We start from the raw sequence: 15,099 nt of genomic DNA, 5'->3' as shown, positions 1-15,099 counted from the left end.
CTTGAACTCAAGATTAGGAGTGGCGCGTTAAATCTGACTGATGGGAATGAACGCATATATTCCTAAGAGATAATATTGACTATTCTATCATATTAGCAGGTTTAACTAAAAAAATTACATCAATAAGTGAAGGGAGATCATATATATATGAAGAGTATATAAAACTCATTGTTTGAGTAATGTGAGATAATATTTCAATAGGTTACCTAACTTGAAACTCTATGCATAGAAAAAATAATAATTATCGAAACAAGCCAATCAATAACACACTTGCTCATCCTAGAAAATCGTGGGTTCACCTCATCTTACCGGGTTACATCACCTTGAATCACAGAGAGGAAACAATAGTCAAAGAGTTGCTCAATAATCCACTTTATTCATCCTAAACTGTGGGTTCACCTAGGGAAATAATTTGAAGAGTTGGTTCGTGACAGACTATTCATCCTAGGAAAAATTTGGGTTCACCTAGACTAGACATGTGCATGCATGGATGTGTACCACATATAGCTTGCAGACCTATATATACACTTGGATTTTCTATAGGCTTCGAAGATTCAAAGCCCTAGATACTACTATGGTGTACGTAGACCAATAATTGTTATTAAGCTCCAAAAAATGTGGCAGAAAAACAACTGGTTCAGAAATTAACAAGTGTATGGATTGTACATCCTCTTGCAAGCTGGCATATATGTAAATATGGAGATAATTGCTCCAAATAAGAAGAAGAGATAATGTAAGAGCTCGAGCACATGTATAAAGCATAAACAAGTGTGTTGAAACCCTTCAAAAGAGTCCCCATTTACTAATATGAGAATGCGAGACATCTTAAATTTTTCCTACACACATATATATATCTTCTCGATTTCCATATCCATCTTTATGTGAAATTTGTTTTATTCGAGGAGAATGAATCGGGTCGGAACCGTGATAACCAAGTCACTTGATCCGATGGTTGTCGACCCTTGCTAAGACATGAGGGCTATTAGATTTGATTTTTATTTTGTCATTCGTCAAACTTTGTCGCAGAAATATAAATGGGAGTAACAAAGAAATATGAAAGTTAAGGTAGGGCAACTCAATTTCGATGCGTTAATGCAGCAAGGTTTTGGAGTAGTATATGATAAAACAGAAACAAAGTTTCGTCACTTACCCTGAACGGAGTATGCAGGTTATTATTCAACAAAGAGCCTTCTTAGGGCCTTTTTAATTGTTCCAAGCAACTCAAATACCTGGAAGAGGACATTACATTCATATTATTTGGATTAAATTGACCTTTTATTGTATATCGATCATATATAAAAGGATCATATCATCTTAAATAGTAATATAGAATTTGATTACGGCCCATGTACGATCTGTGCAGTGTTAATTATGGATTAGTGGTAGAATCCTTAATTATCCCTCCATTTGAGAGTGGTAAGCTCGGACCGTGGCTCATTGGGGAAAATTTGATCGACCCAGTCCATGCGTAACAATTTCTAACAGGCTTGGCATCAATTCATGTTCTTGTGACATAAGCCTCTCACTCCTAACTAGTGTACACTTTGAACAAGGCGGAATACCTTCTGTCCATATCATATCAATTACCATGCGACATAATCCTATTCAATAGCCATTTCTTATCCCTCACCATTACGGGTGGAGGAACTGAATTGAATCGACCATAGGAACCGGACTAGTTTCAAGTTTCCATGGCTATCTTTAGATCCTGATTCTAAAAGAGGTGGAATTGGGTCGAACTAGTACCATGTGGTTAGGATCCTGGTTTTTGGTTAAAAATCGAACTGGGAACCAAGAATTGAAGAGTCGGACTGGGAATATTTCTATGCAATGTGTGTTTTGAACTTTTTATTATTCTAGAGATTATATTCTTATTCGTGTTGATGTTCTTGTTTTGTTGCGTCTTAAAAACAGGAGGTTTAAAAGAGTGCTTCAACCTTTGTTCCGAGAGCCTCAACAACCATAAAAAACCCTGCTGTTCCGGGATCGGCCTTGTATAGGTTCAAGGCCATGATGCATCATTGCTTTTTGGTGGAGCTGTCTTTTCAATCTTTAATTTCCATCAAGCGAGCCCGATACATGGAGGTTGATGGGGATATTGTCTATTTGGATGTTCATCTTCCAACTTTATGTCGCAAAGTTGGATTACAATCTAATGCACATGGAATTGCTTGTGCCACCCTTCTTATACCATTTAGCATGCATTTGGAAGTTCAATGATTTTATGGGATGGAAAGGTGAGAACTAACTTGAAAACTTACTGGGTCACGGTAAGGGTGTGGCACCCTTAGGTTCTTTATGGTTGGTATAGTCTATGGGAGAAAACTCCTATTAGGTTTTGAAGCTAACAAAACTATTCTAGTTCTATTATGAGGAATATGAGACTTCTGTGAAATTCTGTCAAAGTCTACATTTCATCAGAAGTCTGCCCACTTTGATGAAGACCCAGACTAAACGCAAGAGAAGACTAAAGACTTAATCAGACTCAATATTATTTCTCTTCATTTAGTACGAACAAGATATATCAGGCTTTCTGGTTGGAAATATCACCTACCATATTTGTTATCTTTATTGAAATCAATTTCGAAGCAGCAAATCTTTTCGGAAGGCAAGCTTATTTGGAAAGAATCTATTTATGGAAATCAAGATCCTGATTGTATGGGTGACCATAATTAACGGACTTTCATTTCAATTTTCAAATGGTTCGAGATCTCCTTGATTGATTCTATCTAACGGGTTGATTGGAAGAATTCCTCTAGAAAGTATCAACGGTCGAAAATGCATAGAAGAGCATTTAAGGAGGTTTTTCAAGTCATTCGATAGAAAGCGTGAAAGCAGAATTCCAAAGTCTGAAGCTTACAAAATCACTTGTTTTTCATCATACAGTGCTCAAAATTTGTACTCGAAGAAGAGAGAAACTTTAGAGAGTGACTTTGTGAGAGCAGTAGAATATTTTCATTGAAAAGTCGAGATCATAAGGTTGTAACACTCTTTTTCGATCCATAATGGAAACCGGTCAGAAGGCTGTCAGCGTGGGAGAGTGGACGTAGGCTTAATCTAAGTCAAACCACTATAAATTCTGTGTTCTTTTTCTTTCCTGAACTCTTTTACTTTATTTGTCGTGATATCTTTCTATGTTTTTAAATAGTTGTTAAAGTTTGAAGTTTTTTTTTTCAAAATTTGTTGAGTTTAAAAATAAAGTATTTTTATTGCATTTCGCAAAATCTGTTTTTACACCTATTTACCCCCCTCTAGGTGTTTATACTAACCCTTTCATAGTCTTGTTCTTAGTTCTACCTTAAACTCATTACTTTGCATTCGTTTTCATTTTGCTAAACCAAGAGGAAGAAAAAAAATGAAATAAAGGAAAAAAAAAGAAATTGGCTAGCAACTCGGACAAACCCTAGAATTGATTGATAGAGTAAGTTCCGGATTTTGGGATATGTAAGGTATGCTTTAGGTTTTAAAAATTAGGGAACTGGTCTTGACAAGGTAGGTTCTAGGTGAAACCTAGATCAATCCTGAAACAGCTCACCCTTACTCATTATAAATAAGCCTAAATCGTTTGTTTAAGGGGGAGAATTTGCAATAGATGACGCTTCAATCTTTGGTTTGTCCTTTTTTCTTTGTGCCTTCCATGCCATTTTCCTTACTTGCCCTCTATGGCCTTTAAGACTCATAAGCTGCATTCTTTAAATGCAAAAGACTTTAATTGGAAGGGTTTTTTCTAAAAACAAAATGTCACGCTCCGATCCTCGAGCGGGCGCACATCCCTCGGTGGTCGACTAAATTGCGACGTTCCTTGGACGCGTCGCCGATCGGATTGATGCATGCACATGTAGAAGCAAAATAAATAATCCCAAGACAAGAACCAACTTGGGATAGAAAAGCAGGAAAACCATATAAAAAAAAACCACACCTTTATAAACATACTGGTTTATATATCGAGGCCAAAAATCAAAAGAGTGGCTAGGCTAACCCTACCCCAGACCCTATCTACTTGGGATCCAGGTCCACTACGACACCATTCAAGATGTTGAGGTCTAGAGGGTTAGCTACCTCCTCTGCAAGCTCCTTGCCCTTAGGCAATTGGTTCAACCCAATATTGGCTATGACATCGGTGTCGAACATAGGGACAAGTATCTCCCCCAACTCGGCACCTTCGACAGGTTCGTTAAAACCGTTCATGGGACCCTCCCAAACCCCATAAGGCCCGTAACAAAATCACGCCTTGAATTGATGAGGTACCAACTGAGGTTGGCCCTCATCAACCCAGATTGTGGTCATGACGAGCTCATGAGTCCAAGGATTCCTAGGGATTGGAAAGACGGTACGCTGAGCCTTGGCCTCACGTGGCCACCCAAAACGAACGGATCTCACCTCCATTTAAGGACTTGAAAAATTAATCCTATGACTGGGTGAGACAATGTCTTAGCAAGTCTACGCCCTAAACCCTGATTAGGAAGTAAATACGCCTAGAAGCAGTCTGACCACACATCATACAAGACTCACCTCGCCTCAGTTTCTTCTTACACACCAGTATATTTCATATAACATATATATGCAGTAATAACACTCACCAATTGGAACGCCTCACTTCATAACTCAATTAATCACATGGGTCTTGATTATAAGGCCAAATCGTTATGATACATCTCATTTGGTGCCACACAATTTTGTCTCATAATCAGGCGCGGTTATCTCACTCAACATGTGTTCCAATTAATTACTGCCCCATGGGCACGACCTACTCGACGTTCAACGGTCTTCCGGCATAATCGGACATTGTCTTATCTCTTGAGCATAGCAACGTCTACCTCTAAACGGCATTCCCGAAGGAGCATCGGTCTAACTTCTACCGCACTTCGACATCCATTATCAAGGGCATTCCATATAGGAGCAACATCCACCCAACACACATCGGGGACAGGGTTCTCATAACCATCACACGACCATCAAATCTCGACCAAGAACATTGTACTTTGTACTCAGATGCCTCAATTAAGATAATGTACTTGGCCTATTTTTTCATATTAAAAATACTCGGTAAAATAATCGTGTGTGGGTACACGGTCAGATCGAACCATAAAAAGTGATATCATTCCTTTTAAAAATCCCACTATTTGATATAATACTTAAAAATATTTTTGGCGTAAAAAACCGACACCCGAATTTTTTCCAATTAGATACCAAAATTTCATATTTTGATATAATAACTGAAAATGAACAATCATCACTCAATTGCACAATCTAGCAATCAATTACATAAACTAATTACATCACAACAATCAGCATGAAATTCTGACAACCGGCTATCCCGGTATGATTTCCAGAAAATATTAAATAATTAGATAATTGCCTAATTAAGCCAAATACACTAATCTAACCACTTAATTGGACTTAAATAAATAATGCACTAAGCTAAATAATTCACACAATTTATTAACTCCTAACTAAACTAATCTAACCACTTAATTAGCCTAATTAACTAACTAAATCGCTAATTAAACTAACTAATCCACCTAAACAATTTTAGTCTAAACTAATCATCCCCTAAGCATAATTAACCCATTAAGCAAGGTTTAGCAAGTAAACTCACCGGATTTGTGAGCCGATGAGTTCACGGCAATGGTGACGTGGAGGCGAGCGAGACTTGAGTCTAGAGTGACGCCGAGGGAGGTAGGGAAAGGATCGGAAACGGGCCACGAAGCTCTCATCCCAAAGCTAAGAGTCGGTTCTGTTTTGGGTCGGATCGAAGAAGACCGAGGGCTGGAACGGGCGGCGGGATGGGCTGGAGCAGGGCGGTGGGCTGGCGGAGGAGGCTGGCGGTGACGGCGACTTCCAGGCGGAGCTGTGATGGCAGCCAGGGGCTTTGGGACGTCGGATTGGCGTGAGCGCTGCGCGCGAGACGGTTGCGACGGCTTAGGCGGTTCGGCTGCAGCGTGGGCGATGTGAGGCGGTCCGGCAGTCTTGGGCGAGTTGACTTGGCTTACAGGGGGTGCTGGTTGGTTTCTTTAGTTCTTGGATGGATTTTGAGCTCCAAAACAGCAACAATGGAGCATCAAGGGAGCAAGAAGGAAGAAGAAGGGTTGTTGTTGGCTTGAGGGGGACAAATGGCCACCAAAGTCTTCCAAAAATATCTCAAACACTCAAGTATCCCCTCCAAATCTTCCTCAAGAAGCCAAGATAGTGCTGAAATGTTGCAGGCCCCCCATGGCTACGAATTTCATGCAATTCTCCTCCAATTTCAACTCAATTCACTTCCAATTAGCTTCAATCCAATGGCTAAAATGCCATGGAGGAAGTCCATACTCAATTCCACAATTTTCCTCGCCAATTGCTCCAACTTGATGGCAAAAAATTTACACAAAAAGGGTCTTTTGAATCTCCCGGTCCAAAATCACCCAATTTTGATTTTTCGCCAAAAATCCGGGCTTGTCGAAAATTATTCGAAGGATGAGTTGATGTTCCTAAATAAATCGTGACATGACATAACTTTCAATTTCTGAAATCAGTTTCAATTTCGTGGTTAATTTCAACCAGACGCAATTTTAGCGTGACCTAACCTACCGGGTAGCGTTTAGGAATTTTTAATGCAATTGACCCATGATTAATTATTTTCGATCCATATTGTACATTTTCGACTCATTGGCGATTCTTAATTGTTATAAAATCTCGAGATTTCAAATACGGACACATAATACAAAATCGACAGAAAAATCAGTCTAGTGCAGTTCAACTAGAATTTTGTAATCGGGTGGAATCACCAACCATTTAATTACATGTCTCTGTCATATCGACCTATCTTTGGTCTCTAATCGATTTTTAACGGTGCCGTAATGACCCTTATAGATTAACACGATCGAGTAGTTGGTTTCTGATCGAATTCTCAAATCAGTCGTGTTTATATTCCTTAGCGGCTTCACCTAATAGATTAGTTATTTCTTGAGTGATCAGCTCAGAGAAAAATGTTATAGGCGCGTCGATGAAAAGCCTATTCCATTAAATCGAAAATAGACTCGAAAATCAGGTTGTCACAACTCTTTCCCTCTTATAAAAATTTCGTCATCGAAATTTAAATCATTATAAATCTTAAACAAAAAGGTAGGGGTATTGTCGTCTCATCGAGTCTTCACTTTCCCAGGTTGCTCCTTTTGTCCCGTGGTGTTGCCAGACCACTTTGACTGACGAAATCGTCTTGGTACACAGAATTTGTTCTTTCTGATCTACAATTTGAACTGGTCTCTCCACGTACGACACTCTGTCGTCCACATTTAATTTTTCAAAATTCAGCACGTGGGTCGGGTTGGGTTCATACTTTCTCACATCAACACGTGGAATACATCGTGTACTTAAGCTAGTCTTGGCGGTAATGCAAGACGATACACCAAAGTCCTTATATTCTCCAAAATTTTGAAGGGATCGACGTACTTCGGACTCAGCTTTTCTTTTTTGCCGAAGTGCGAAGTACCTCTCATCGGTGACACATTTAGAAAGACGTGCTCACCAACTTGGAATTCCAATGGTTTTCGACGCTTATCTGCATAGCTTTTTTGGCAACTTTGAGCGGTCTTTAATCTGTCCTTGATAACTACAACTGCATCCACAGACTGTTGAATTAACTTTGGGCTTGTGATCTTTCACTCTTCGACTTATTCCCAACACACTGGCGTTCTGCACGCTTTGCCGTACAACGCTTCAAACGGTGCCATCTAAATACTCTGCTGATAGCTGTTGTTGTAGGCAAATTCGACAAGATGAAGCTGTTCCTCTCATCTTCTCTTGAAATCCAACACCCAAGCTCTCAGCATGTTCTTGAGGGTCTAAATCGTCCTCTCAGACTGGCTATCGTTATGAGGATGATAAGCCATATTGTACTACAACTTCGTTCCCAAGGTAGTTTGTAAGCTTTTCCAGAAGGCTGCTGTAAATTTCGGGTCTCGATCGGATGTAATTGTCACTGGCACTCCATGTAGACGAACTCTCTAACGCACATACAATTTTGCATATCTGTCTAATGAGAAGTTTTTTTGTACGGTGATGAAGTGAGCAAATTTCGTCAATCTATCAACCATAACCCAAATTGAATCATTACCCCTCTAACTCCTTGGTAAGCCCATCACAAAATTCATCGTGATGTGTTTCCACTTCCACTCAGGAATCTCGAGAGGTTACAAAAGTCCTCCCGGCTTACAATTCTAGGCCTTTATGACATCTTGAATTTTCGACCCATCCCGATAAAACGAAATGGGCCTGTCGTCGGCGTGCCTATGATCTTTTTTTTCTGAGCCGATCATTTATGAGTTAACCAATCTATTAGGTGAAGTTGTTAAGGGATATAACCGCGGTAAAATTCCTAAGAGCTACCCGGTAGGTTGGATTGGACTAAAATCATGTCCAGTTGATTTTAACCAAGAAATTGAATTCGGTTTTGGGAATTGGATGTTCGAGTATATCATGATTCATTTATAGGACATCGTCTCATCTTTCGGAAAAATTTCGTTGAGTTCGGGATTTTCACGGAAAATTGATTTAGAAGATTCGGAAGAGAACATAAATTTGGATGGGCCAAATCGAATGGGGTTTTTGACTATCAAACCAAGCCATTTTGCGAAGGGGACTTGCAGAAATCTTATGGGCTTTTCCATGGAAAATTTGGACGTCAGTTTGGGGAATTGGGTGAGGAAATTGAAGTTCAATTTGGTGAAATTCGGAGCTAGGCTAGGGGGTGCAACATTTGGTATCAAATTGTTTATTTGTGGAATTTTCTTCAAGAAAGTAATAGGGAACCAAGCCTTGTTGGATGAATAGGGTTGTTAACTTTCAGTCCCACTCCTTGGCATCTCTCGTATGCCAGCCAGCTGCTTCGGTCTCCTTCGTGCAATGGCATCCGCGGAAGCCAGCTGTCTCTGCATTGCTTTCATCATTTCCTTCCCCTTCTCTGCCAGTTGACCGAACGCCTCTGCCCTCTCTCTCTCTCTCTCTCTCTCTCTCTCTCTCTCTTTTTCATTTCTTCTCTACAGCTGACCGCCATCTCCACCGAAGCCTTCGATCCTCTTCATGCTGCCCCGTCCAAGTCAAACCCCAGCAAAATTCTCCCTTGAGGTTGCTCCATCCCCTTGCCGCGTGTCCTTTAACATATGGTGTCTTCATTTGGTTAACAATTCTACCGAACTAGCCGTTTCTTCAGCTGGTTGTTGACTCTAGTAGCAGCATTGTCCGAAGCAGCATCCCATCAAAGCCAGTTGCCAGCCCTCCACTTGCGAAGCCAGTCAATTCCAGCGGATCAAAATTCCCCAACAATGACCGATTCTTCTTTGTTGCAGCTCAATGTCCGCAAGTTCTTCATCGAGACAGCTCTGCTTCAGCCTGCATCAACAACCCAACAGCTCTCATCTTCGCACGTTCAGTCCAGCGCCTGTTTCCTCCAAAGCCAGCTCATCTCGAGCCCAGCTTTGGCCGTGGATTTCAAGGCTTCTCGGCTTAGCCCAGCTTCCATCTCCACGCTCAGTCCAATCCAGCAAGTTTCGCCAGCCCAACTCACAAGTTTAGCCGTTCCAGCCCATCTTTAGCCTTAGTCTAGCCCACTTGAAGCCCAGAACCAAGTCCAACAGTTGCTGTGGGCTTGCAAGGCCTTTTTGGCTTGGTCCAAGTGTCCGTTGGCGCCACAACAAACTCGAGTTTCGGCCGCTGTCGCGGTGAATCAGTTTTCGCGTTAAACCGGTGAGTTTATGCACTAAACTCTACTTAGTAGGCTAATGACGTTTAATGAGTGTTTAGTTTAAGTTAATTAGGGATTAGGTGGTTAGTTAGAACGGATTAGCAATTTAATTAGTTGTTTATACATGTTAGGTGGTTAGATTAGTGCAATTAGCAAGTAGATAGGCTGTAGTATTTATTAAGACAAGTTCAGAAATTTTCTAGGCCTGTCTCGGCTTTAAATTAGGTTTTTCCAACCTAAGTTGCATTTATTGGTATTTATTAATTAATTTCGGTAATTATTTAATTAATTATTATTTTTCGAAAATTAGACCGAGATAGCCGGTGATCGGAATTTCGTGCTGATTGTAATTGTGCATTCAATTTATTTAATTAAACGTTAATTTGTGCAAATTGAGTGGAAATTATAATTTTGGGTATTTATCCTAAATTAAGTAATTTCAGTAATTAATTAGAAAATACCGGGCGTCGTTTTATAACGCTAAAAATGTTTTTATGGACTATATTAAATAGTGGGATTTTCCCAAAAAAAAGATATTATATTTTTGGCTTAGGTCGACTGTGTACCCACACACGATTATTTTAATCGGGTATTTTTAACACGAAGAAAATCGGCCGAGACATTATTTTTACTAAGGAATTTAAGTGCGAAGCACAATGTCCTTGGCCGGGATTGGATAACTGTGTGCTAGTTAAGAGAATTCGTCACTTGCTGTGTATCGGGTGAACGATGCTTTTATGTGGAAAGCCGTCTTGAGGTAGATGTTGTCGTGCTCGATAGGACGAGATGACACCTAGCTGTCTGATGGATGGATCCGCTGTGTGACGGATAAATCTGCTGTGTGTCAGTTAAATCCGTTGTGTGACGGATAGATCCACTTTGTGACGGATATAATCACTGTGTGACGGTTAGATCGTGCTTGTGTGGCCGTAATAAATTAAAACGCATGATAGGTTGTGCTTGTGTGACCGTGATTAATTGTAGTGAATTATTGAATGAGTTAAACGCACCGGATTATGGGACGAAATTGTGTGGCACGGTATGGAACGTGTCATAACGATTTGGTCTCATAATGGGGACCTCTATGGTAGACTTGATGGATGGATTGATTGACTGAGAAGTGGTGATTGACGGAGATGTGATTGGAGGTACTCCATTGAATCGAGTGTTATTACTGCACTTATGTGTTATATGAATTGTACTAACGTGTAGGAGGGAACTGAGGCAAGGTAAGTCCCTATGGTTGTGTGATTGTGTGGTTAGGATGCCTCTAGGCGTATTACCCTCCCAATTGAGGTTTAGAGCGTGAACTCGTTGAGATTTATATCTCACCCCGTTGTGGGCTTTATTAACTTTTCAGGACCGTAGGGTGGAGGACTTGGAGCTGAGCTGAGGGGATTTGAGGTGTGAGTCAGATAGGACAGTTTCTTTTGAGAGCTGGTCTTTTGAAGTCTTTTGGTTGTTGACTTTTGTACATGACTCAGTATGTTTATAAAAGCATGTTTTGTTTGGGAATATGTTGTCCTACTTTTCTATCCTGAGATGGTTATTGTTAAGGGATTTGTTATTTACTTTGGTTTGTGCAATAAAATGAAAGGGTTAGTGACTTGTGCTGGGAAGTTGCAAAATTTTATCGACAACCGAGGGATGGGCACACGCTCGAGGATAGGGGCGTGACAGCCTTCACCTGCTGACACGTCATATACTTGGTGACATGTTTGACGATATCTGCCTTCATACCGGTCTACTAAAAGTGTTGACGCAGATTCTGATACATCTTCGTATTGCTTGGATGAATACTGTAACTGCTACGATGAGTTTTTAACAAGATCTCCTCTTTAAGCTTTGCATCATCAGGTACACATAATCATCCACGAAACTTTAATGTTCCGTTATTAGAAATCTGAAAGTCAGGTTTTCTCTTTTTGGTATCTTCTTGCGAAATCTTCTGGATCTCTAGGTCTGTCAACTGCAGCGTCTTGATTCTTATCTGTACTTTTGGTTCAATTCCGAGGGTGGCCATAGGATTTGAAAGGTGGCCCACCTCAAATTTGAAAACCGAATCTCGGGCTCTTTCAAGTAAAATCCACTCCTTAATCACCATATGCGCAATCAAAGACTTCTGACTCAACGCATCTGTGACCTTGTTAGATTTTCCAGGATGATACATGATGTCGCAATCATAGTCCTTCAGAAGTTCCATCCAACGACATTGTCTCATATTCAACCCCTTATGAGAGAATAGGTACTTGAGACTCTGATGATCTGTAAAGATATGAAATCTTTCTTCACATAAGTAATGTTTCCAAATCTTCAGAGCAAAGATAATCGCTGGGAGTTCTAAGTCATGCGTTGGGTAATTCAACTCATGAGGTCTTAACTGACGGGACGCGTATGCATCGACTTTGCCATGCTGCATTAATGCGCAACTCAATTCTCTAAATGACGCATCACTGTAGATCTCGTATCCTCCAAGACCGGATGGTATTGTTAGCATGGGTGCGGTAGTCAGCTTCTGCTTAAACTCTTGGAAACTACACTCATACTTATTCGTCTATACAAACTTCTCTTCCTTCTTCAGCAATCTAGTCATCAGCATGGCTATCGCTGAGAATCATTCCACGAACCGTTTGTAATAACCTACCAAACCCAAGAAACTTCTGATCTCTGTCACGACTATTGGTCTTGGCCAATTAATCACGGCTTCAATCTTGGTCGGGTCTACGGAGATTCCTTCACCCGAAATCACGTAACCTAGGAACGCCACACGAGTTAACCAAAACTCGCACTTACTGAATTTAGCATACAGTTCATGACTTCACAAAGTCTGAAGCATTATTCTTAAGTGCCTTTCATGCTCCTCAGGACTTTTAGAGTACACTAGGATGTAATCAATGAATACGATCACAAACTGATCTAGATACTCCTTAAATACACGGTTCATCAGATCCATGAAAGCAGTTGGGGTGTTCGTCAATCCAAACGGCATTGTAGCGAACTCATAATGACCGTAATGCGTACGAAACACGGTCTTCGGTAAATCTTCCGTTCTGATCCTTAGCTAATAATATCCTATCCTTAGGTCGATCTTCGAAAATATTGACGCTTCCTGCAATTGGTCAAATAAGTTGTTGATCCTCGGCAGCAGGTACTTGTTCTTGATCATCACCTGATTGTGTTGCCGATAGTCGATGCAAATGCGCAACGAACCATCTTTCTTCTTCACGAACAGAGCTGGTGCTCCCCAAGGTGATGCACTAAGACGTATGAATCCCTTATCCAACAACTTATGCATCTGCACTTTCAGTTGTTTCAACTCTGACAACACCATGCGGTAGGGAGCCTTAGAGATTGGCTCTGTCTTGGGGGCCAACTCGATTACAAACTCGATCTCCTTTTTTGGGGGTAGACTAGGTAATTCCTTCAGAAACACATTTGGAAACTCTTGTATCACTACAATGTCCTCGATCTTCTACTCCTTGATTGTCGTATCCACGACAGTCGCCAAGTAACCTTGGTAACCCCCGTTTAACAAACGGGTTGCCTCAAGCGACGAGATTAAGGTAATCGAGGGTCCTCCTCGACTCACAATAAACTTGAAACTCTCACCTGCTAACGGGTTAAACTGAATCGTTTTATGATAGTAGTCGACAGTAGCTCGTTGCTTGGTGAGCCAGTCCATGCCAATTATCACATTAAAATCATACATGGCTAGGACTATCAAATCTATCCTTTCCTCTCGCCCATCAATAACCAACTTACAGCTTGGATAGCCTACTATAGACAACACCTTATCCTTTAACGGTGTAGATATACTAACTACCGATTCCAACAATTCAGGACTCAACCCTACCAACTTAACGAACTGCTCAGCTATAAATGAATGAGTAGCGCCACGGTCAAATAAAGCATAAACAGTATGATCATTAAGCGAAACTGTACCCGTGACCACATTAAGTGAGTGCTTGGCCTATCGTCTCGTGACATCATATACCATTCCTTGAGCTGGAGGCCGGTTCAAACCACCCTGCAGTGCATTCTGGGGCGCATACCCTCTATTTTGACCCATTGGCGGCGACGACAATTGTTGTGGTCCCATCGGCTTTCTAGGATAGTTTCTAGCCAAGTGACCCTGCTGGCCACACTCATAGCAAGCACCCGTCCTAAAATGGCACGGGGCCGATCCATGTCGCCTTTCACAAAAGCGACACACGCCATTCTGACTCGACGCTGACTTTCCTACCCCACCCTTTCTATTGGGTGAACGGGATATCTTCCTCCAATCTTCAGTTTTTTCCCAAACTGATTTCCATCCCTGTTTAAATTGAACCTTGACCCAGACGCGGCGGCTTGTTCATTTAGATTCCTCTCTATCAGCTGGGCCTGCTTGTACAAGTCGTTCTAGTCCTTCAGATTGAACGGTACCAGTGGATTCTTCAGCTCCAGTCTGAGGCCATTCCTAAACCTCTTAACTCTATCCTTTGGATCTTCTACCAGCCTTGGGGCATACTATGACAACTTAGCAAACTTGGCCTCGTACTGGTCTACAGACATTAGACCCTGACGAAGGTGCTGGAATTCCTCCATCTTTTGTTCCCTTGCACTATTAGAGAAGTATTTGCCATTAAAGGCTCCAAGGAAGGCGTTCCACACCGGAATGACGCCTTCTAGGAATACTTTGCCTCTGGTGGCCCTCCATTAGGTACTTGCGTTGCCCTGCAATTGATATATTGCAAGGACAACCTTCTCTTCCTCAATGCACCTCAGCAATGCAAAAGCCTTCTCCAAGTCTTGGACCCAGAGTGTTGCAGCCTCGGGGTCCCCTGCACTTGTGAACCTTGGCGGGTTCAACTTCAGGAACTGCTCTACAAGCTTATGCATTGGTCTTTTAGCAACTACGTTCCCAGGTGCGGCAACGGCAGCGGCAGCAGCGGTGGCAACAACAATGGTGTTGGCGGCAATAGTGGCGGCGGCGGTAGCGGTAGCGGCGGCTGTAGCAGTGGTGACGGCAGCTTGATTCTGGGCTTGTTGCCCTACCACGTTCCCTAGCGTCTCTAGCTCCTACACACTCCCCTCAATTCTAGGATCGCCAGGTGTTGCTACACCAGCACCAACCTGTGGCAGCGCAAATTCGCTTGTGTTGGCCTGAGTCGGCTCTCTCCTTCAAGCATTGATCGACCCTTGTCGGCGTCCTACCTTGAGTGATATATCCTATCGACCTCTTTCTAAGAGTCCTCTGTTCCTGACCACTCATACTGCGAGATCCTTATAGAACCTGTTTTCCAATTCCACACAGAATTAGAAATTGAGGATCACACAAAATAATTTACCAATCAACTATCAATCACATGCATTAGCATAAGAAAAAAAGGCTTTCT

Source organism: Eucalyptus grandis, chromosome 11 (assembly GCF_016545825.1).
Source record: "Eucalyptus grandis isolate ANBG69807.140 chromosome 11, ASM1654582v1, whole genome shotgun sequence".
Taxonomy (NCBI): Eukaryota; Viridiplantae; Streptophyta; class Magnoliopsida; order Myrtales; family Myrtaceae; genus Eucalyptus; species Eucalyptus grandis.
The sequence above is the reverse complement of the archived record's forward strand: the minus strand, read 5'-3'. Positions refer to the sequence as shown.